The sequence below is a fragment of the Podarcis cretensis genome, assembly GCF_951804945.1.
Source record: "Podarcis cretensis genome assembly, chromosome: 17".
NCBI classification, from domain to species: domain Eukaryota; kingdom Metazoa; phylum Chordata; class Lepidosauria; order Squamata; family Lacertidae; genus Podarcis; species Podarcis cretensis.
The window spans coordinates 20,603,952-20,629,235 of record NC_137187.1 but is presented as its reverse complement, the minus strand read 5'-3'; the positions used below and the strand labels follow the sequence as shown (position 1 = coordinate 20,629,235).

The window sequence follows — 25,284 nt, the reverse complement described above, 5'->3', positions numbered from 1 at the left end:
ACAGACCCAAACCATCGCTGTCCTTTGTTTGGCTGATGTTTGTATCTCTGTGGGTGAGAAAGAAAGCTCTGCCCAGTCTCCCAGCTTTGCTTAGCACCAATGTTCTGTGCAATTTCAAGACTACTTCAAACAGAAGAGCCAGAGAACAATGTGGAGTCAGTTGCGTGTGCAACACTCTACAAGATAAGAACTATACTGCAGTGGAGCCCACCCGTCTAACCCTAGGCATTGTGATGATAGAGCACTACCTTAGTAAATAAAAAGGCATCTTGTAATAAATTAGAAAATTGTTATCACATGTACAGCATGCACTTTAATGTATTTTGGAATAATTATGTCAGCCTGCCATTAGTTTAATTAAATTTTTTACACCTTCTTGATTAGACAACCAGTTTAATGACATCTTCCACACTTTGAGCTGTGAAGTGTGGCTCATTTTAAAATTCTGTAATAAGAAAATGTAAATCTGATGAACATCTTCCAGACAGATGTAAGAAACACACACACTCAAATACCAACCATTTATAGTTTTCCCTACTAAGGGAAAAAAGCAAAGAATAAGCAGATAATTAGTGATTTTCCATGAATTACAATTATATAAACACGATGATTTTAAGAAATACGACTTCTTGGTAAGTAAAGGTGGGTGGTATTAACTAAGGGCCAGATGTAGCCTTCAAAATCAACATTTGAGAGGCATTCTATTTTGTAAGCTAAATAACTATTAGTGTATATACTGAGGAAGTGAATGCTTATAATGCATTTAACACAGCAACACCTTTAGCAAGATCCATAAACCACAAATGCCTGCATTTAACCTGGCTTAGTTCCCATTAAAGTATAGTAGATTAAGTGGTTTGTGGCTTTAATGTGACTGCTGATGGAACAATACATAAAAACCTTCAGGGAGGGAATGTAAGTTCTACAGCATGCATTCATTAAATACAGAAAAGCATAAAATTACATATTTTGAGATCTTGAAAGATTATGGCAGCATACCCAACCACAATCTGGTAGAATGTGCACTCCAAGCATAAATGCGAAAAATGCAGGCAAAGTATAGCCAGGGCAAAGTAATATATCCATGTAGTTTGCATCTTTCGAACAGCTCCTTACCTTTGGCAACACTTTCCAAGCATGCTACTATCACCAAGTGCATCTGTCTCAAGCATCCTTTTGCAAAAGGTTGCATACATGTGTGCCCCAAATGAAATATGAAAAGCTTCCATTTTTTCCAATCATTTGTCTCTCGCTCAGACTGTAATGCATTCGGGGGGGGGGGGGACTCTTGCTGTCTACTCTCAGTCACCTACTCATATTGCTTCAGTGGTGGCCCCTGTGAAGGAAATCTCACTGTGCGTCTTCTGTGCTACTATATGGCAGCACTCCAAGTGCCATGGGGGAAACCATGTCTCCCAATATTGTCATCAGGGCCCAGACTAGATTATGGAATTTACTGGCCCAGTTTGACCATCACTTTAAGCTTCAATGTGTGTTATATATATGTACGACATTTTATTTCTATGCTGTCTTTCCATAGTTCAAACCACACTCAAGGTGGTTTACAACAGGGGGGGGGGAATATATAATTGCAAACATAAGCAATAAATGATACACATCAAAAAGTACACAGCCAAATCAAACGATTCACATATAAATAAGATTGAAAATAAAGATGCAAAAATTTGATATCAGTTTCAACAACAACCCTCTCGCAACAAAATCCCCTAAACAATTTTCCAGCCCAAGATTCTGTTTAGCAACCTCTGCTTTTATGGCTGGATTCAGTCAAGGCCCCACTTTCCCAGGCCTGGTGGAAAAAGGCCTACAAGGCAGGGGTGAGGTCTTTCAGGACTCACAACCAAGATGGTGTTAAAGGTGAAAGCACCATATGCAGGTGCAAGGGGGGGGAGAATTGTGATCATTTCGCTCTTTGTCTGCTCCTACACTACTAGAAATCAAGCCATGGCTTGGATTAGACTTTTGTCCAAACCCAGACTTGTACTTTGTCCCAATCCAAACAAACCATGAACTGCAATCAAGGTTTGTCATGGCTAACCACTTTGGTTTCTTTGGAGAGAGACAAACCATAAACACAACTTTCAATGAAATATTAAGACTTAGCACTTGGCAGCACAGCAGGAGAGGAGGCAAGGTGGTCAGACTTTCTCCCCATACATCAGCACACTGCAAGTTCATCTGTAAACCATACTTAACTGAGGTTTAAAGTGACATGCAAATGAAGCCACTGATTCTCTGGTGTGTGCGTGCACGCGCTTTGGAGGGTAAGGAATAACTCAGTTACCAAGCCAAGTAACCCATATGCAATTCAGAAATATGTCTGCAGATACAGAACATAAATATTGCTTAGGATCGAGTACATGCAGCAAGTGAGCAGTCTAGAATGATCCACATTCAGATAATGTATCTGGTAGAAGTGCATCAATAGGTATTCCCATTCTAGCAATGCTTTCTAAAATAGTCTTAAAGTATAATCAAGAATTCTGCTGTGAACTTGTAAAAAATATTTGCAACGCACTTTCTTTTTTTTCTTTTTTCTTTTTTGCTCTGGGCAAAGGAAGCTTTCTGGTGCACTTCATATGACTAAGCTATTTAAAGATTTTATTTTAGGGTGGCATCAACACTTTACTTCCCTGGCAACTATGTCAACAATGTCTTCCTAGCCTAATAATTATTCTGTTAGGCAGAGGCTAAGAGGAAAAATTGCACTCATTACTCCAACATCAAGAAAATCTGGACAAAAATAATGAAGTTAAAAATAAAAGCTCACCAAACGAAAATGAATGGCATGAACTATTTCCATTGCTATGCATATACTGGTGTACGAGAATTTTTATTTCAGTCTTATGATCTCTGTTGTTCTCTTAAAATGTGGGTAATATAATATTACTTACACTTTTACAAATAAAACTGAGCATCATTTATTGTTGTCAAATATGATTCTCATCCTTTATAGTAGAATAACTCTATGACCAGAGTGGCTGGGAAAACCCAGCCAGGTGGGCGGGGTATAAATAATAAAATCATTATTATAATTAATGAGCAGGTAATGAGTACTGTTCTGCATCCCCTCTTGTGATTAAACAACTGCTGAATTTTCTTTCCAAATGTGTCTTGGCTTCCTTTTTAAACAGCATCTTACCGAATATAATGTGATAGTTGTATCTAATCAGTAGAAATATAAACAAACACTGACTGATGAGAAAACTAACAATGCTGTACCAGACAAGGGTTTCTGTATTGTCAACCGATCAGATGGCTCTGGGAAGCCCTTGAGAAAGGCTTGAAAGAAGTGAACAAATGTCTCTACATCAGTAGCACTCCATGAATTTGTCTTTTTATGCCACCGGCCATCACCACAGATTCAATAGATTCCATGACTTAATTATGAATAAAACTTCTTGTGTTTGTCACTTTGCCCTAACCTACCAGTTCTGAGGAAGACCTATTCCAAGCAGTTGGGTGTAGGGGAGGAGGAGAGAGAAATATGAATATCCACATTCTCCAGACCACATGCACAACTCTATATAAAACTACCATGTTCTTTTTCTGCTTGGTTTTCTTCCCCCACCCACCCACACTAAAAAGTCATTAGCATGGTAGCATTCCTTCATAGAGAAGGTAGTCTGCTGCCTGATCATTCTGACTCCCCTGATTTACATCTCTAAAATATCCTTGTAAACCTGTTACAAGCAGAACACTGCATGGTAATCCAGACAAATACTTTCCACTGGCTTCCACATAAACTCAACCAAGGCAACTAGTTATCCATTCGACTAATGCCAGTGGTGTTATGGCCACAGTAAGGATGCAAGCTCTGTAGGCTGCTTGATACACTTACTAAGCCAATGATCTGCTTCTTCCAACATACAGTGGTACCTCAGTTTTTGAACGTAATCCGTTCTGTGAGTTTATCATACTACATAAAAACCACTAAGACTCATGATTTAGATCTATGTTTTTGTGGTGCTGACAAGCATCAGATCTGTGGTTGTGTTTTTTTTAATGTACAGTCTAAGATTTAATTTGATGGTGATGGTTTTGGTGGTGGTACTTATGGTCATGCAAATTTGGAAAGGATCATTATAATTCTACCATATCTAACTTGCACTATATCTTGACTCTTCAGAAAAACAACGAGTGCATGTGCACTCTCTGTTTCTTTGATCACTTCCAGATGACCTTTTTATTGAGCATTCATCATGAGATTAGATGATGTGAGATTAGATGATGCCAGCTATTTACTTCTTATTTTCAGGAAGGTTATACAATGTTGTATCAAGCAACTGTTACCCCAATGTGTTCTCCTATCGCTTTCTTTCTCACTAAGAGTTTAATCTTTTGGGGACAGTGGGTTTGTGGTGCAAGACCTCCAAATCAACTCTAATTGCACAACCTGAATTTCCTGATATATGATTTAACGCCCAAACCAAAACAGTGACTGCCTTGTAGTGCCCTTTTTGCAGCTCAAAGATGAGGAGGAATGATGGGATTGGGGAAAGAGAAGTAACAAGGGTACTCTCTCAAAATTCCACATGTGCCCGTGGACCACAAAACATTGGCAATCTTTGATTTGGTTGTTTATTTTATTTTTTTGTTAAATAGAATGTTATACGCAACCTTAGTAGGAAACAAGAGAGAAGGGTAAATTCTGGAAAGGTTGAAGGGTGAAGCATATGCTCCCACTGTCTCTAATTTCTGATATCACATCCTGGTGAAACTCTCACATCTATTTTTGCCTTTCTGGCATTCTTTTTAAGTGTGTCTAGTTATGAACTGCTAGAGTTGTCATCCTTTAGGGTTTAAGCCCTTACCCAGGGTTTCTCGAAATAAAATGTGATCTTTTAAAAATGAAAAAATTAGGGCTCTACGAGTTTTCATCAGTGAAATGCTGGAGCGCATGTTGAAGAATGACTCTCTTCACATATTTTTTTCCTGTGATAACTGTGGGGTTTCATACCTCACTGAGGGGGGATAAGTGCAATAATGCAATTTAATTCTATTTAAACTGGAATTGGAAATAGCACTTCTGATCTATATTTTCTCATTTATATCACCCCTTCCTTCCATTTTCTTTGACATTATACTGCACATAAGCACACCCACTTGCAGATATTTGGGTCACCATCACCTCACTTATCATATGACTTTTAGTTTCCCAGTGATGACACCAAACATTTAAACACATCCTATTTTAATCTGAACATTTCTTCACTTAGCATAAATTAGTATACCAGATGTCACCTTTTAATTAACACATTGGAATTTGGGAGCTGTAGCTTTCTCTGGTAACAAACTTTCCATCACACCGACATCTGTGATTTATGCTTCCAACTTGTATGCAATGTATTTACATAATCTTTTTGATTTAAGCAAAGATAACATATCCTTACAGTTCTGTAGAACTAAATCCTGAGGGGATAGTTAAAACCCAATCAATGCTTGGCTTAAAACTTCCTCTTCTAATGCTAGTGATCATAAGTGTACACCATCAAATATTCTCATAGTGAAACTCTGTAAACTGGGTTGGGGAAGGGGGGTGCGATTGTATCAACCCCACAGTTAGCTTCTGCTGTGCAAAACAAAAAGGAAACACATTGCACATGAAACGGAAACTCTAGAAGCAACTTAATTTTAAGTCTTCAAATGCATGAAACTGATTGCATTTGTTCAGCTGCTAACCTATTCCTCAGAGATATTTGATAAGTAAGGCATTTATGCTTATGTAGTGCTCTGTAAAAGCCTGCTTTGCTTGCTTGAGCACGCTAAGCAAAAGGAAGTCTGCATAATGCAGCAATAATTTTGACCCTCAGCAGGGGTATGGCCTGGCTCTTTGCAGGTTTGACTGTAAGGAGAATGGCAGTCAATATTCCTTGCTTCTCATGCTTCCAGTGTGCATAGATATGAAGGGAATGCACTCTCACAACTTTTATCATATCCATTTGGAGCACGCACACCTCCCACTATGCACCCAATAGCTACAACATGTAAAAGAGCCTTTCTTATAAGGACATAAAAGGACACAATTAAAGCCTGCTGATTCACAGCCACAGTTCATCTAGTCTAGCATTTAATTCCCAATGGAGGCCAGCAGAATTGCTCCCAGAAGCTCACAAGCAGGCACAACTATGACGCTATTTGTCCTCAGCATATGGTATGTATTATGGAAATATATAGCATAGAAGTTGGTAACATATTGAATCTGAACCTGAAGAACATATTTAGCTATCATGACTAACAATCAATAGACTCATCCTCTATGGCAACCTTCTTCAAACCTGAGGCACCATATATTTTGGAAAGCATGGACAATGATCAAGAATGGTGGAAGTTCTGGTTCAACAACATCTGGGGATCTGAAGTAGCAGAAGACTGCTTTAAAGTTTATTAAGGTTTCCTTATACCAGATGGTCCAATGGTCCAAATGAGCTCCTTATATCCAACATATGAAATAAATAAAACATTAATCTTTCTTGGAATTGCCAATGAACTAGAAAGATATAAGGCCCCTTCATTCTGAGTTGAGTGTTAGACCCCAGTCTTGGTGCAGTTCCTGGCAAATTATAAAGCCATTATTTTTCAAGTTTTATTTCACATTGAAAAGACCATTAAACAGAATGTCAAAGCAGTATTACAAAGCCTAGAGTCCATAAAAATTAACAGTGTGATTATGAACAGATGCACAAACTGATTAGTAAAAATAAAGAGACCATTTGGCATGACGACAAGTCTTAATTGGGCTCTTTGAAATTACACTGAACTGTGTTTAGTTAAACCTTCCTCTTTCCCATTGAATTAAATAAAAACCAGGCAAACCTTATAATAAATAATGAAAATCTATGCTGAGGTAGAGTGGGGAGGGAGAGAGAATGAATGAATGAATGAATGAATGAATGAATAAATAAATAAATAATATACAACCCTTCATCTGATGAACGCAGGGTGGTTCACAGTATAAAAATACAAAACGATTACACAAAATACATAATAAAAACAAAAACAAATAATCCCCCTCCCACAAACACATGCAAAAGGATGCAGAATGTTAATCAGCCCAAAGGCCTGTTTCAAAAGAAGCACTTTCACTTGGTGCCTAATATGTAGCAAAGGTGTCAGGCGAGCCTTCCAGAGGAGAGCATTCCATATGCGGGGAGCCACCACAGAAAAGGCCTGTTCTTGTGTTGCCACCTTCCATACATCTCATGGAGGAGGCACACAAAGAAGGGCCTCAGATAATGATTGCAGGGTCTGGGTCAGTTCATATGGGGAGAGGCAGTCCTTGAGGTATTGCAGTCCTGAGTCATTTAAGGCTTTATTGGTCAAAACCAACACTTTGAATTTGGCCAGGAAATAACTGGCAGCTAGTGCAGTCAGGCAAGGATTGCTGTAATATGCAACCCCCCGTGGAGCAACCTGGCAACCAAATTCTGCAACAGCTGAAGTTGTTACTAAACAGCCTTCAGAGATAGCGCTAGGTATAATGCATTGTAGTAATCTAACCTAGAGGTTGCTGAGCAGAAATTATGCTATCCCAGTGCAGATATGGGCACAGTTGGACCATCAGATGAGCTGATGGAATGCACTCCATGCCATGGAGGCCACCTGAGCCTCGAGCGACAGCACAGGATCCAGAAGAAGACCCAAGCTTCGTACCAGCTCCTTCAGAAGGAGTGTAACTCCATCAACAGAAGGCAACCTTCCATTCATCCATTCTAGAGAACTACCTACTAACAGTGCCTGAGTCTTATCTGGAATAAGCTCCAGCTTGTTGTTTCTTATCTAGCCATTACTGAGACAAGTCAATGGTCCGGCCCATCCACTGCCATATCTGCAGAGGTAAAGAAGAAGTAGAGCTGTATGTCATCAGCATATTGCTGACAACGTACTCCAAAACTTTGGATGCACTAGGACAGTGCATCCCCATGGTCATCATGGCAGTCATGAGGTCCTGAGCAACCCAGAGCCTTGGTATGGAAGTCCCACCCCCCACCCCACCCCCAAACCAGAAGTCTGGGAGTCTTCTGAGACTAGGTATGCTGACTTGGGCCATACACTGTAGGTGCCCAGCAGACACACATTGTGTGCCATGTCACTATGTCATGACATGGTGAGCACTCCAGGAGCATGATGGTAACTGGGCCAGGGCCTGCACCTCCACTGTAGGGCCTTTGCTGAGGCCCACTGAGGCTGTGGTTGCACCCTGGTAGCATGTCTGCAGCTGCAGCAGGCTTCAACAGAGGTAAGGCAGCAGTGGGTTGCAGTGGGGGGAAGAAGGCCTGGTACCTAGGGCCCCCTGGAGTTGGAGCCAGTGTCTGAGACAATCACTGTCAGCTCAAGCTGGGCAACTGCTGGACAGTCAACCAGCAGAATCCCTAATCTGTCCCAATTCCCCAATGCCAGGAAAACACACACTAGATCCCAACTCAACTGGACAGAGCCTGGAGTGAAAGAATTTCTATAGACCACAGCAACTTCCCTCCATCCGACTATCCCAGTTAACAGCCTAGCAGCTATATTTTTGGCAAACTCAAATTTCTGAGTAATCTTCAATGGCAGCCTGACATGCAACACACAGCAATCATTTTATCTGGATGTTACCAGGCCATAGTTAAGAGTATTAAGGCCCAAGAAGGGATGCAGATGGTGTGCCGGCTTTAGCTTGTGCAAGATACTTTTTGGCCATTGATACTACTTGGAAATCAAGTGAAAGAGCTGCATCTAACACCAATCCAAGCTCAGGGCTGGATTAACCATTAAGCAAAATAAGCATGTGCTTGGGCATCAAGGGAAGGGAGGGAACCCCAGAAATTTTCCATTGTCAGATTTTTAGCATTCATGGTCACAAGTTGCTCAGCTGAGCATTCATTTTCACAGTTGAAGTATATAAAAAATCCCAACAGAACAACTATGTTACAAAGTAAATAGAAGCAAGTATAGAAGAAGATATGTTACATAAAATGGCTTTGCAATTTGTAAAAGTAGAACTTTTTTCCAAATATAAATAAAGTGGAAGTATATAAAAACAAACATTATTTTCCATCTTGCTGCAGGTTTTGTTTCATTTCAAAAATAATATGTTATTTTACAGTTTACTGTTGTTTATGTTTTGAGTTAGATATACATGGGGACACCAAAATATTTTAAGTGTTTAGGGCTTAATCCCACCATGTCCAAGTTGCATAGCTAAACTTTAGGAGAATTGCAACCACAGCAAATACATTGTTTCAAATACATTGTTAGTGTGAGAGAAAAGGCAGTTCAGTGAGGATGAAATATATACAATCATATTTATTTCCAAAATGCAGGGTGGGTGGGTGTGTGATAGAGAGAGAGAGAGAGAGAGCCAGTCAAGTAATACTGCTAGATACCGGATTATGAGACCAAATCATGAGATTAGTAAATGCACTGCAGATAATCAATTAGAGGTAACTATAGAAATTGCAATCCCCATAAAATTGCATGATAGGAAACGAAGAGAACTTCCTCATCAATAGTTCAGTATATGAATATAGTCAGCTTCTAATAACGGGCAAAGGTTAAGCGCACACAAATGGTTGACCTCACCCCTCCAAGGATTCCACCCTCATCCTCAGCTTGCACATGGGAAGAACATCTGCCAAAAGTACATCCAATTGAGCTATAATCAATGTTGAGTAAAGATTGAAAAGGCTTTCTTTGCACAGTGTCTGGCAAATTGGTCACAGTAGACCACTGAGGAAATTTCCGCCCCATCCCTGGGAGCCAAGACGTAGAATCCAGCCAGACTGATTGCTCAGAAGGTATTGTTCTACAAAATATACACTAATTTCAGTGCCCAAGTCAATTTCAGAAATTAACTGCAGATTCTCAATAAGTACGGAGTTAAAGTCATTAGCTGCTGAATATCACCATAGTGACTGCTGGCTTGAGTACATACTCTGATTAATGCCAACTACACAGGTGCAAAATAAGGACACAAATTCAAAATACTCCCCATTTATATTTCTAGAAAGGGGAAGGGTTTCAGGAAAGGAGAGCTCCTCTCATAATACATCAGTGCATTAACAACTGGGGAAAAGTATATTTTGAGACCATTATTCAAAACTTGGTGACTTCACGGTACCAGATAATGAGAAACTGAGGTAGTAGGACTAATGCAAGATTCAGCTGTAAAGTTGGGGGGGGGGGGGAATGAACCGCTACTTTGAATAATTGAACGCACGTTCCTAAAAAAGAAAGAAAAGCTAACATACAAGTATGAACCAAGCATGCTTCGTTGCTGACTTGAACATTTTCCCATTTACTTTGTTTTTTTATATACTTAAGGAAATAACTGGATTTTATTAGAAGAAGATGTGGTTTATATAACATTGCATGTTAATTCTATAGAATAATAGCAATGTGGAGATGTAAAGCAGCTTATTTCTCAATTTCTACTTGTAGGCTAATGTAATTAGCTATATTTGCTGGTCCTAAAAATTACCATGAAGACAGAAGTTCCCCAAAATATAAAAGCAAAGATTGTGCACATGTATGATCCTGCTAACATTGTAGAGAAATACACATTATAGGTGGAAACTTGAGGAATTTTTTTCTTTTGGCTCCAAAAAGGTTTATTGAGAATCAACAGAAAGAACGTTTTTAAAAAGGGGCTGGTGGTGAAAAATGTGTACATATTTGTATGTGAGGGGAATATTTTAGATTTCCCAGCAGTAGCACTTTGATCTTTCGCATGAGAAAGAGAATGCTGCCCTTGCAAGCGTCACAGTGGGGGGTGAGGATGAGAGTAACATAAACCAATTCTTCTAGGCTACTGCAGAGTTGTAGTGGAGGCAGGCCTAAAAACCCATCCTTGCAAAGCCCCAGCAATGGGGAAATTTGTTGCAAGATGCAAACTGCCATTAGAACTTATGCTAGTACATAAGATGATAAGAAGAGCCTGTTGGATCAGGCCAATGACATCATGTTCTCACAGTGGCCAAGCAGATGCCTATGGGAAACTGACTGGCAGGATTCGAGCACTACAGCACTCTCCCCGTCTGTGGTTTCCAGCAGCTGGTATTTGGGAAGATCACTACAGTGGAACCTTGGTTCCTGAACGCCTCCATTGCCGTACGTTTTGGTTCTCAAATGCCGAAAACCTGGAAGGAAATGCTTCCATTTTCAAATGTTTTTCAGAACCCGAATGTACAATACAGCTTCTGCTGAGTGGAAGAAGCTCTTGCAACCAATGGGAAGCCACAACTTGGTTTTCCAATGTTTCGGAAGCTGAACGGGCTTCCAGAATGGATTTTGTTCAAGAACCGAGGTACCACTGTACCTCCAACTGGGCGGGCAGGGTAGAGCGATCAGGGCTAGTAGCCTTCTCTTCTATGAATTTGTCCAGTCCTCTTTTTTAAAGAAGAAGAAGAAGAGTTTGGATTTGATATCCCGCTTTATCACCACCCGAAGGAGTCTCAAAGCGGATAACATTCTCCTTTCCCTTCCTCCCCCACAACAAACACTCTGTGAGGTGAGTGGAGCTGAGAGACTTCAAAGAAGTGTGACTAGCCCAAGGTCACCCAGCAGCTGCATGTGGATGAGCGGGGACGCGAACCCGGTTCACCAGATTACAAGTCCACCGCTCTTAACCACTACACCACGCTGGCTCAAGCCATCTAGGCTGGTGGCCTCCAGGAACCTGTGGGAAAGTAGTTTTAGGCCCATGTCAGGAAAGAGCAACGACCTCAAATGTGAGCTCAAGCAAAGTAAAATGGCAACTGATGGAAAATAGAAAACAGCTATACTGTTAAATGTGAACGATAGAGTTTCATGTCCAAACAGATGAAAAACTATTCTTAAATTCTAAAAGAGAGATAGAGAGATTACATTAGGTTGACAGCACCTCACCCATTCTACACTAGGTTCCTATTGCCTTCCCAGCATAATACAAGACACTTATATTTATTGGTAAAGCCCTAAATATCTTTGGTCCACCATCATTTCTTTTTCAAAGTGTGACCAAATTAAGACCCTGCTAATATTATCCATATGCTATTTGTGGACATGAGTATCCACTTTGAGCAACACAGGTACACAGAGGAGCTCAGCAGCTGCCTCTCATTTCCTGCACAGGTTCATTTCGAACATCGTGTGTAGCTGTGCATAGTACTGCACTGCTAATTGAGCTGCACAATTCTTTACAATGCAAATTTCAGGGTTTATCTGCTCAGAAACCTCCAGTTGAGTATGTATAAGATTGTATCTGAATAAGTTCTTAATTATGTGACACTCCTAATGTTTAGGTTTATATTAATAAGTAAAATGGTATTTTTCTGGCTAGATATTTCCATAGGGCAAGTGATTTGGGAACCCTTAGCAAGGACCACATGGGCTCCAATACAGAAATCTGCATAAGCTTGAATATATTATGAACCGCTTAAACACACACGTTACCCTATTTATTTCAAGTGACATGCATACATATTCAGTTTTGAGGGAAACTCTGGTTTGCAGCAGAACTCTGCAGGCAACCATAATTCCCGCACCTGTGCAAAATGTTGCAATAAAGTTTTATGTTCTCTGGATATCATATGCTAAATAATTCACAAGTACTCAGTAAATGTGACCCAGGATGAATTACCTGAGTTACCACTTTAAATGGGTTTATAAATTCAACTGAGTGGTAGGGTTATGATTTGGTTAGAATGTGAGTTCCAGGAGATTAGCTATTCTCAGATTTCAACATATGCTGAGGTTTCATATTTAGTGGTCTTCTGTTTTGTTAAGGTTTCTTTCCTCCCTTCCCAGTGTCCTAGTAACATTTCTTTCACAACCTTTCAAAGAAAATGATTTCAGGTGTCCCTTGTCTGTAAGGACAATTCCTCTTTGCATTGCATGATAGCTCTATGGAACATGATGGAGTTCTTAATTACACAAAACTCAGTGGCCTAAACAATCCTATAGCAATAGGTCAGCACCATATTGCCCATTATATTTTGAAAGCATTGTCTAAAACCAAAAGGTAGGTTTAAAAGTGATCTAATCATAGACTTGGATGTTGCTCCCATGCCCTATCACAGGCATAGGCAAACTCTACCCTCCAGATGTTTTTGGGACTACAACTCCCACCATCCCTGACCACTGGTCCTGTTAGCTAGTGATGATGGGAGTTGTAGTCCCAAAAACATCTGGAGGGCCAAGTTTGCCTGTACCTGCCCTATCATATGTTGTTTCAGAGTCCTTCAGTAGTTTGCGGAGTTGAAGGGGAGTGGGCAGCTAAGAAACTCTACTGTGTGGGCAGAGTTATGCTTGTCCCTCTTTGCATCCACCTGATTAACATCATGCCACTCATAGGGTTTTTATCTTTTTATAGCTGTTAATCTACCCTCATATGTGTTTCCATGATGGCAGAACCATTCATGAGTTTCTAAAATTGTGTCACTATCCTAGACATAATAGCTTAAGTCTTGTTAAATCTCTAAGCAGAGAACCTAAGTGGGTATAGGATTTCAGCCTTCACTATAGTTAAAAGTAAAAAAAAAATTAAAATGCAAGCCAGTGCATTGTGAAAACACTGGTGGAGAATGACAAGAGACATGCGTTTATTTATTTTTATCACTTTTTTAAAAGTACTTGAAAGGTCATGCATGTGAAGTGGGCCTGAATGTTTAAGTGCCAGCTCTGTCAGTCTATTAAAGCAGTGTTTCCCAACCTTGGGCCTCCAGCTGTTTGTGGACTGCAATTCCCATCATCCCTGACCACTGGTCTTGCTAGCTAAGGTTGATGGGAGTTGTAGTCCAAAAACAGCTGGAGGCCCAAGGTTGGGAAACACTGTATTAAAGGATCAATTCCAGCATGCCCTCTAAGAGTGCAGGGTATTTACTGAAGCCTTTGCTTGGGAACAAAGGAATCTGCCTTATACATAGTTAGACACCCGACTCGTATTTCTATAATTGTTGGGCCCAGCACAGGGTGGGAAAGTGACTGGTCAGGCAAAAGGCCTCTCTTTCCCCTCTGAACTCCACCCACCCTGGCATAGCAACTCTGATATGCTGAAATTGGGTATTTGGTGGGGGAAGGAGAATGTCATGGTGCTTCTCCACTCTGCGCCATGCCCAGCTTTTAAAAAATGAAAGAAGAGGGACCAGATGCTTCAATCCTAACTGTCCCTGCCACTAATTCCCAAGTGGGCAACAGTACCTTTCCTACCCAGGTTCCCTAACCACGTGAGAATGAATGACTAGTTCACTGGGAGCACTTCTTTAGCTAAGGGTTCCATCTTAATTGCCAACCAATAACTTATTTGCTGATTTGCTAGATTTTTTTCTGACCGGCATGCTCCCAGTGACTGTGATTAGTGCTTAATGTGTCATGCTTAACATCATCACTGGGGGCCCGCCGACATGACATCAACAGGATGCCTCAGGTTTGGGCCCTGTAGTCTCAGGGTCTGGAAAGCTGCTGACCTGGAAATGCTAGCAGCAAGGGAACTCAGTACCAAAGCATCCAGCCCAGACCCTGCAGAAGCTACTCTTTCCTTCTCCACAAAATGCTCAGTGCAACATCACAAAAGGATACTGTGCAGTGATTTGACCCCAGAGGCACGGGGGTGGGTGGATAGCTGCAGCCGCTGCAGTGTTTTTCTATTCAGAACCAATTCCGTTGTTTTTTTTTGGGGGGGGGGTGTATTAGCCGAACTATGCTGCATCTGGGTCTGTCTTTATAAACACTCCACACACACATACAGATTTTGTGATATCTTAAATAAAATGTTTTGCTATGTTTGATCCTAATTTTCCTCCAAATTATGCAAATATGTTCATTAATTTATAGCTGATTTAAATTTAGTTTATGTGGCAAATTATAAGCATCCAGCTATAGTGCCTGGGACAACAAATTACAGTTGTGAAAATGTTACTTGAATTAGCATCGCTCAGCATAGCTGTCAATCCTAACCAAAAGGCACAAGGGCTGAGTAACCAAGGGCAATGAATTCTTTCACATAACTACTGCTCAAAAATGTGCAAAAACTTTAAGAAACATGCAGACACAGTTTGGTTTACTCTTACATATACCATCCCTTTTTTAAATAAAAAAAACATGCTAAACAGACATCTCACAGGTTCTGTTTTGAGTTCTCCGTTGCCTCCCAGAACAGGTTTGCTGACAATTTTAGACCTTCCCGATTGGAGATTTACGGTCATATAGGTAACACACAAGTTATGTGAAAATAAATCACACATCAGCCTTCCTGACTTCCACTAACACATTTGACAGAAAGATTTCGACAGATAAAGAACAAATGATCTAGAATATTAAAGGCACCCTCTGTGGAAAAGTAGGTAATTTGGAGGAAGCAACCAAGCCTACGGTTTGCTGTATGTCACATTTGGAAGAGTATCCAGTCATATGGGCAATCTCAAGCGAGAGAGAGCAGCCCAACAATCTCTACTTAAAAGCAACAAAAAAGAGGACCAGTGTTCTAAAATGAGCACTCACACTTCACACTTCGGGTGCACTTTGCTGGATTGCACGTGGTGCTTATGACCCCAGGGAACTTACCCGTTTGTATGGGCTGGACTGCCTCTCACTGTTATTCTTTGGGGTTCACGCCCAGCCCCAGTAGTCAAGTTTCACTGCTGGCAGGTAGGGCCAGTCGCATAAATAGGAGGCGGAGCCGACAGCAGCCAGGCAGTCAGCTCAGGAGCTTCACCCACCCAACCCTCCCTTTGTTTAATGTTTCTTGTTTGCAGGTTAACTTTTTCTTCCTGTTTAGCGGGTGCTGCTACAGTCTTTGGACTGGTTGCTGTTGAAGAGCCGGGAAGAAATTTTCCTGCGTTGTCAGGTTTTGTCTTCCCTGTAGCAATTCATCACAACTTTGGCAGTTTAAGGCCTTGGGCAGAATCCTTTAGTCTTTTCTTCCCTAAAATGGGAGGGGGGCGGTGAAGTGGTGACTCATGTCCTCCCACCTGCGGTGGCGATTCCAGAGTCCCCTCTTAAAGGGGTTGTCACCCATATGGGTGTCACTGGCCATACACCGAAAGGTTGTCAGTGAACTACCCTGCGTGCGGGGATATGGGGTGAGCTGCCTGCTACACTAACATCTCGCAGATCACCCCCATATCCCATTTTACCCTGAGGAGCCCCAGTTCCCCCGGATGGGGGGCTGGGAGGGATACACGCCCAATGTCTAAGCCAAGGTCTTCCTACATTTGAGAGTTTAATAAACTTGTGGCCAAATTTTAATTCCGTAACACGTTGTCATGAGTCATTATTCCTTTCTGGTGGTCCCTGGGGCGGTCACCACCTGGTCACGCAATATATACAACCACCTAAGTTGTAGTGCCAGAATTCCTAAGGTACTGGCACACACCTGAGGTCATTCATGAGTGGATGAATGCTGTGAATTAAAAAATAAAGATACAACTTACAAGTGCAAACTCACTCTAAAGCAGATATGGACTCTGTCTGCATGAGCAGATGCAAATGGATATTGTGAATGTTACCACTACTTAAGATGGCTGCCTATCCCTTTCTGTTGTTGTTTTTTTAAATAATTTTTATTAACCGACCAATCAAATCAAATCAAATCAATTCACATCACATAAATTCTGAATTACAAAGCCGAATTTTAATTTTTTTGTTGGGGGTACCCATATTTCAAGTTCAGAAGGGGATTCCAATCATCTTCTTGCTGCTGCGTTAATATCCACAAATCTGTCCAAATAATGTTCATATTTCTATCCAGTCCTATCTTGCTGTTCCCACGTCTCATCTTATTCATATATTTTTCTTTTTTCTTTGTGATCTCTTCTGATAATCTCCTTAAGCAGGTAAACACCAGTTATAATCCTGTGTGAATTTTTCCGTTTGTCCAATCACCATATTGAGATGGTTTCCATATATCATCACTTCCATAAATAAAAGCACTCTTTCCATCATTCATCTTCGCAAATCTGTCGCCTACTTTAGTCCTCTGAGGAGGCCGCCCGCAATATTCCTCTTCCCAGACATAAGTCTTTTGACAGAACTTGCCAAAATGGCGACGCTGTTTTTTTACTGCGTCATCCCAAAGCTCTTAAACTTTCCACGATCTCCTTAAAACATGCTTTTGGTTAGAAGTTATCTCCACACAGTCTTAAATCATCAGCTTAGGTCATTTAAGTGGCATTTCTGACTTGGGGGGGGGGGATTCTTGGTTAATCACATAAAGAAAAGAAAGGAAAGTTTTTTCCCCCTCCATCCAGTCCCGTTGCCGACATACCGAGCCTTGGTGTGTCTTCTCATGATATCTGACCCGTCTTCTTTCTCAAGGATCTCTTCAATTAGCAGTCTTTACTCCCCTTTCTTCCTTGAAATATGTGCATTTGCTTCCACCTAATTGTTTCTTTTGAAGTTGCTGCAGCTAGAGGCGCGAATCAGAGACAGCGTCCAGGAGAGCCGAGGTCCGCACAAGGGCTTTCTGCCTAGTGCCCCCACCCCCTCGAATTCGGGGGTGGTATAGGGCACAGCAGGCAAGGGCAGTCCCCACACACACACTTGGGGGGGCAGGGAGGCTGCTTACTCCCATCACAGCCTCTTAATTACCTCGTGTGGGTCGGAGAGATGTTATTGTCGGCCATCTTCCAATGCGCCCCTAGTGGCCCCCGGCTGCCTATCCCTTTCTGGAATGGTCATCTCATATCCATCCAGTAGCTTTCTGAGTAGACATGGGAAGGGGTAAAATTGTGATACAGAAGAAATCAGTGGGTGCAAGTGGGTGGTACAAGGTAAACTGCTACACACACAGTGACCTAGCACTCAGCCATTAGATATAAAGCAAACATTATGTGGCTACTTCTATGACTGAATTGGGTTTGACATTCACTGTGAGAAGAACCTGGAATCTTGCTTACTTAAATTCAGATTGTTTCGGGGACTTGTACTCTTGCAATTTGTGTTCCTGACTTCGTATATCTAGAGAGTTGCATGTGGGTGACTAAGTGTGGTGCATAAATGTATCCACAATTTCTCTCTAGACTTTCTAATTAAAGGAGCGAGGGAATACAATGTATTAAAATGCATATGGGACAGAACAAACAAATGATTGAATTAATTGTGTTTAAAAGTGATCAAGATGCTGAAACAATTTTTTATTCTCTCCTCCACCCCCTCCCCAATTTAAGTTTCAATTATGGAGGAGGAACAGGCTTACCTCTATTTACCATGCAGTTTTGTTTTAATTACTATTTTCCCCACCCCTTTTTAAAAATGCCTATGATGAATCACAGTCCCCTGTTCTCACTCCAGGTGACTGCCAGACCTGTGTCTTCCAAAGGTGTGCTGGACCCAAGACAATTAAGGCTTTAAAAAGTTATCATCAGCGCTTGAATTGTACCTGGAAACAAATTGGTGGAAACAAATCCCAGCATCCCTGTCCATTGTCCATACTGGTTGGTGCTGGAGTTGTGAATCCAACAACATATGGAGGGTCACAGGTTCCTAGCCTGAAGATTGGTTCTCTACCCCTTAGCATGTGGGATTCAAAGCCTAGAATACTGATGTCAAAAATGCTGCACAGAATTGTGTGTGTGTTAAAATGGCGATGGTGTAAACTGATTTGTGGCTACACTAATTCTAATGCAGAAAACATTTACCACCACTTTCAGGGCAGATCAGAGCAATGCATTCTGTTTGGAACTTTCCTTGAAATTTGTTTGAATATCATAGTTGGTATAGAATGCCAGTTTGCTGGGTATGTTGACAACAGGGGGATTATATCAGCCAAATGTGGTGGGGTGTGTGTTTTTTTTGTCTTGGAAGCCAGCACTGCAGCACATTAAATGCAAGGTCTTACTTCTGAAGTATTAAACTCTGCACAGCCAGGACCCTGATCAATGACAGATTGGATTATGTCCCAGCTCCCCTTACACAGGCAGTGCTTTGCTGGATAGATGCCCTCTCAGTGCACAGACATCAATTCATGACAGCTAGAGTGTGTGCTTTCTCAGTAGATGGATCTTACTTTTAGAATTATTTCTCATTTAAAGTTCATCTAAGGCAGAGCTGAACCACAATGTGGGCATTTTTTATGTATCAGTGCATGTAATATTTTCAGTGGGTCTTTTTAGTTTGATGCTTGAACTGTTAAGATACACTCTATATTATTTATTGTTGGCAGCTACGTAGAACAGTTTCTGAAAATTGTTTTCCTAATACTTTTGAACTGACAGTCTAAATGGGAGCCGGTGCATACTGTAGTTAAGAAGTCTGACAAATTTGCCATACTTCCTTGTACTATGAAATGGTGGCTATACTTTCTAGGTATGGCATTATCTAAAGTCACCCAGTGAGCTTTTGGCTGATGGGGATTTGAACTAGGACTTCCAGCTTAAAGCTGACATACTTCATCACAATGCTAGGGGCCAGACAAATTAGATGGAACACTTAAAGGCTCTCAACTGAGCAGAACTTAACCGTCTTCCATTCCTGAACTTGGCCTGGTAAGAAACCAGCAGCCACTGCAGATCTTTGAGTAGATGTATAATATTCTGATAGGATCTCAGGATAATTTTGCACTAACTGGATTCTCCAGACTAACCACAAGGAAAGCCCCTCACAGAGTGCATTGTAGTAATCTAATTTACCCATTCCTGGACTACTGTTTTCAAGCTATCCTGGTCCATAACCTGTCACAGCTGTTGCAGATGGTAAAATGCACTCCTAGGTACCAAGGCCACCTTGGCTTTCAGTGAGAAAATGGGACCAGTCTCTCATAAAATAAAATGTTAACCATGCTGCAGATCCAGCCAGTCAAATCTCCTCTGCTAGATTTAATAAGCCAAGGAGGACAGGAATCAATAGGTCAAATGGTCAGAGGCAGAGCTGCAAGCACCTTGTCAATGTATTCAGGAAACATAAATGGAAAGTGATTGCACAAATGCAGCACAGGATGTGGCACTGGGCACTTCAACAATTGTGAAGTCAAGGCCTCTCTGAAGTTAAGTGACTCCCCTCAGAACGTGAAGCTTGTTGGTTAAAGTGGTTCTCTGAGAGCTTCAGGGGTCGTTCCCCCACAATGAGAGTCAGCAATCTCTACACTACCAGAAAAAGCTCAACCACCCAGCTGCCTGAGGGTGCAGTAAAGGCTAGAAAGTTCACTTCTTCGCTGCCCACACTAACACATATGAGAGGCGTGCTCTAGTTGTCATTTGGCTTGCTTTGCAGCTGCTCAGAATGCCAGGGAGCCAGTCAGACTTCATAATACCAGAAATGACACTGGCTAGTGATCATGTCAAGCACCTGTCTCATCTCATTAGTCCCTGCGATGCTGTGGACTTCCAACAGGACTGCCAGGACTTTACAGGATCATTAGCTTTATTCAAATGATTTGTCTTCATACTGAGAGCAGAGGTGCCAGCTCTTGGGGCCCCTGGATATTTTTGGGGTGGGTGATGGTTCCCTCCCCCCATGTCAGAGTGCAGAGGTGGAGAGCAGTGGCACAGCTCCAGTGGCCGGCTCCTCCTCCTGCCATGGAGAGGAAGGATGGTCAAAACCTCCCACTGGTAACGGTGCCAGGAGGGGGAGGAGCCACTGACCATTGAAGCCACAAGGCTACCATGTTTGGCTCCGCTTCCAGCTTCTCCCAACGTCCTGGCATGTTGGGGGACAACACAATGTTGTGCCCGCACACCCTCATTGCCCTTGAAAGCTGGCACTTCTGACTGAGAGGCAAAAAAAGCCTGCCTGGTAAATTAGTTGAGTCACATATGTTGCTCATAAAATGGCTATTATGTTATACTGGATGGCAACACATCTTTTTCTTGGTGTTACAGTGCAGAAATGAGCCAACATGCTGGCCACAGAAGTCATGGACTGCTCAATTTTGCATCTCCTGCCCCCAACCAGAAACTGTCTTAATCATATTCCATAACCTGTACACATAGGTTTCCTTTTCTTAATTATTCATTTTATATTTATTATTATTATTCAAATGTAACATGTATTTGATCAAATGAACTCACCAGGTGCAAGGAGAGGGGGGGGGGGACAGCAGAAGCAAGAAGAAACTACGTTTATTTGTTTGTTTGTTTAGCTAGCCAGCCAGCTAGCTGCATACACTATCATCATTGTCAGGATTCTAGGGTATTATCAATATCACACCATGTCAATTAGTTCCTGCGAAGTACTGATGGAAACCTAACAACATTAGCAGCAAACTCTACTCATGTTGCAAGATAGGATGCTGTCAGGCATAAATTAGGGAGCACTGATACAGATTTTCGAAAGAACTCTCAGACAGCTTGTTTGACTTCTGTCTGGGGAAGGATGTGAAGAGATGGGGATGAAGGGGAAAACGTACTATTTTGGGCTGATTTCAAAACTATCTTAATTATTAATCCATTACGTTCATGCGCCTGTGCACACAAGCTCCAAATACACAACATAAGCATCCAAAGCTTGTTTTCTTCTGCACCAGGAGAGAAAGGAGCTTCTGACTAAACACCAGGAAGAACTTTCTGATAGTAAGATCTGTTCAACAGTAAAATGAACTGCCTCGGAAGGTGGTGGACTCTCTTTCATCACAGGTCTTTAAGCAGAAGTTGGGTGGCCATGTGTCATGGATGCTGTAGTTGAGATTCCTGCATTGAAGGGGGTTGGACTACATGACCCTCAGGGTCCCTTCCAGCTCTAGAACTCTGTGATTCGATGACTGTATGAAACACATAAATAGTAGGAGGAACAAAACGTGGCAGTCTTTATTTAGGTTGAATCATGGGAAAGACTATTCCATCATAATCAAAGGAAGACAAAATAATCATTTTGAGGTCTGTGTACTATTGTGCATTTGCTGTGGCGGCGAACAATACTATTTCCCTAAAATCACCAGGCGCTAATGTTGTTTATCACACTGTAAGAGGTTACCAACTGTGGTAAGTGAACTTGGAGACCTATCCATAATATTCTGAACATGAAAGCACTTTAAATTCAATTTAATTCTAAGAGAAACTTGAGTGCTAAACCTGGGGCTGCTTCTTTTCTATTGCTTTGTGCTATGCATAGTCTTTGACATGAGTGTCAGCTGAGAGTGTTCTCAGCACTAATGAATCTCTGAAGAAACATTGGCTACCTGTTTCTCTTTGGGGTACATAACCAGGCAGGTACAATGAAAATCAGGGACCACAAACCATTATTATCTCTTTAAAAGGATCCTTTCTGATGATTCAAAACTGTACCAACATAGAATGCAGTGACCCAGTTAAAAAATAATAACTGCAAACGCTTAACAAAAGAATGAATTACAGAAGCCTTTCACAGCAGAAGTGCATTGACATCAAATAGATTGAAAACATATCTTCCTGCTGGGAGAAATAATGTGTGTCCAGTCTATTTTTTTTATTAAAAAAAACTATTGCATACTAAGTAGTGTCCCTAATTAAACCAAATCATGAATTGGTTTAGGATCCACTTTTTGATTAAATGGCTCCTACACATGTTGAACACCTGTTCTATGGAAATAACATGAATAATTAATGAAATCTAATTAACGTGTTCCAAGAAATGCCCTCTTCAGAGTAAAAAGGCAGAGTCAGTAATCTTTCTCACTGATTTGCCCTGGATTAAATAAGAAGGAAATGCTCAGAATACACATTATTGGTAATTTTCTCTTCCTAAGTGACATAGCCATAGCCCCTTTATAGGGACCACAAACTAATTGCCACAATTTGTGCACTGCAAAATAGCAGAATGACTCACTTCATCAACTCCTTGACTGCCTTGCATGGATTTTCTGGAAAACATGAATATGTCCTGCTTGGAATGATTTATTGGTTATCAATGACGAATCAGTTGTTCCAAGGAGCACTTATCCTCCAAGTTCAGTAAGTCTCCCCTCTGCTCTCCAGACCTTCCTTTCTTCAGTCATGCACTGCAGTCATAATGAAGTCGTTCATCCTCTTGACAACAAGGTATACTTTAACCCTTGAATTGAAATGACATCCTTACCATCTTTGCATTACAGATACAGAACATCTGCAGAAAGCAGACTTAATCCTTTCAAATACAAAGCACAGCAAATACACTTCTATAAAACATATAATAATGGTAGCATATAAACTAGAGTGCTTGTTTCTGCATTGGGGATGGCTGAATTATCCACTTGCTGTGAATTATCCAAAAGTAATCTAGTACTGAATAATCATATATCTAGTGATATGCACTACTTTGAATGCTCACAGGCAGTGTGAGTTATTCTGAAGGTAGTGCAGGGATAAATACTAAGATCAGTATCCCTTTCTTATAATTAATGGCTATATAATAAAGAGAAAGGCAATCTATACCAAGTAAGCAGGGGGTGGCTGGAGAAAAGAAACTAAGCAGATTTAGAAGGAGCTGAATAGTTTTTTTCTGCAATACAGAAATTTCCAGTCTGAAATTCAATAATATGTAATATGGGGTGGAGGTGAAATCAGCAACTTAGTGGAAGTTTGACTTATTTATTTCAAGGCCTGTTCACTGGAATGCCCTAGATAGGCATGCTTTTTAACATTGTTTCATACATGTATTTCTAAGTACTGATGATGATAAATTCAAATGGCTTACTTAGATTACCTTTCAGTGGCCAGGATAAGCCTTTTTCAGATTCTCCATTACAGTTAATAGGAAAACCCAGAGCTTTGTTTTACAAGAGCCACTCAGAACTGGGAAACAAGGATCAAAGTGGAGAAAGCACAGAGCAATTTCCCAACGATGGCATTACTGTGGTGGTAAAGGTAATTTTTTACACATGTGGCGGTAATGCAATGTGATCAAACCATTATGGTTTGGGGTATCTAATATAACAGATCTCACTTCCCAGCAGTACTATTACCAATCAACCCATTAGTACACCATAAATACCATAAGTATTTGGTTTCCTTGCTCCTGATGGTAACTTGGCTCGAGGGCGCTCAAAGCTGGAAAACCTCAGGCAGCGGTGCCCAAACTTTTTTCAAAGAGGGCCAGATTTGATGAAGTGAACATGCATGAGGGCTGACCAAAGTTGCTGAGCTTTTCTTAGGATTGAAGTTATTGAGCTTTTTAAAGGATTTTACCCCAGGACATATACTGCTACAGGGGCCAGATTAAATTGGCCGGCGGACCACATTAGGCCCCCAAAACAGACTTTGGACATGCCTGCCCCAGAGGATGCCTCTGAGAAATACTTGCAGTCAAGAGTGTGGGACATCTAACATATCACTGCAGAGTAATAAGAGGCACAGCAAAACATGACGACTTTGATAAAATTTGGTTTCCCTTTGTAAGCTTTGTAAGCGGGTGGCGCTGTGGGTTAAACCACAGAGCCTAGGGCTTGCTGATCAGAAGATCGGCGGTTCGAATCCCCGCGACGAGGTGAGCTCCCGTTGCTCGGTCCCAGTTCCTGTCAACCTAGCTTTTTGAAAGCACATCAAATGCAAGTAGATAAATAGGTACCACTCTGGCAGGAAGGTAAACAGCATTTCCATGCGCTGCTCTGGTTCACCAGAAGTGGCTTAGTAATGCTGGCCACATGACCTGGAAGCTGTACGCCGGCTCCCTCGGCCAGTAAAGTGAGATGAGCACCACAACCCCAGAGTCATCCACGACTGGACCTAATGGTCAGGGGTCCCTTGACCTTGACCTTGTAAGCTTTATTAATAGATTGAATGCAACTTATGATGCCCTGGCAGCTTACACCGCCCAATGGAGTGGCTCCCTGAAAAGTATTTTTTTTCCCTTTATTGTATAATGTATTGTTTCCCTTTACAGTCATTGCTTTATTTTCAGTCGTGTGCCCTGTGTTGCCAGTTACATGTTGTGCTGCTTTTGTTAATATTTCTTTTAAAAGAGCATCCTATCAATTCACTCTCTGTTACTCTCTCACATGGAAAGAGAGAGAGAGAGAGAGAGAGAGCAGGAAGAGAAAGCAGACAGACAGAAAGAGACACACACTAACAAAGAGAGAAAGAAAGCAGAAGTCGTAGATAAGACAGAAAGACATGTGAAGAGGACAAATGGGTCCTAGAAGGACTCTTTCAAATGCAGGCAAGAGGCAACAAAGAGGGGTGAAAGACGCAGGGCATGACGATAAAACATTTCCCATTACATAGCTGTTGCTGTCATGAATAGTCATTGACTCTTCTTCCTGATTATCATTTTTGGAAACAAAAGAGGGCTGGTCATAATAGTAGATGTTAGACATTTTTTATCAAGTCATATGCCAATGTAATGTGAGCTTTTCTTTCAGGCCTAATCTATACCACATAAGGCTGTTGTGAACATAAAATCAAGTACATATCCCTTATT

The 25,284-nt window shown here is 41.3% G+C and overlaps 1 protein-coding gene across 25 annotated transcripts in view; it reads right to left on the bottom strand.

The window, feature by feature from the left end:
• PTPRD (protein tyrosine phosphatase receptor type D) overlaps positions 1 to 25,284 on the bottom strand; it is a 1,166,566-nt gene that overhangs the window by 1,086,014 nt on the left and 55,268 nt on the right. The window lies entirely within an intron of this gene.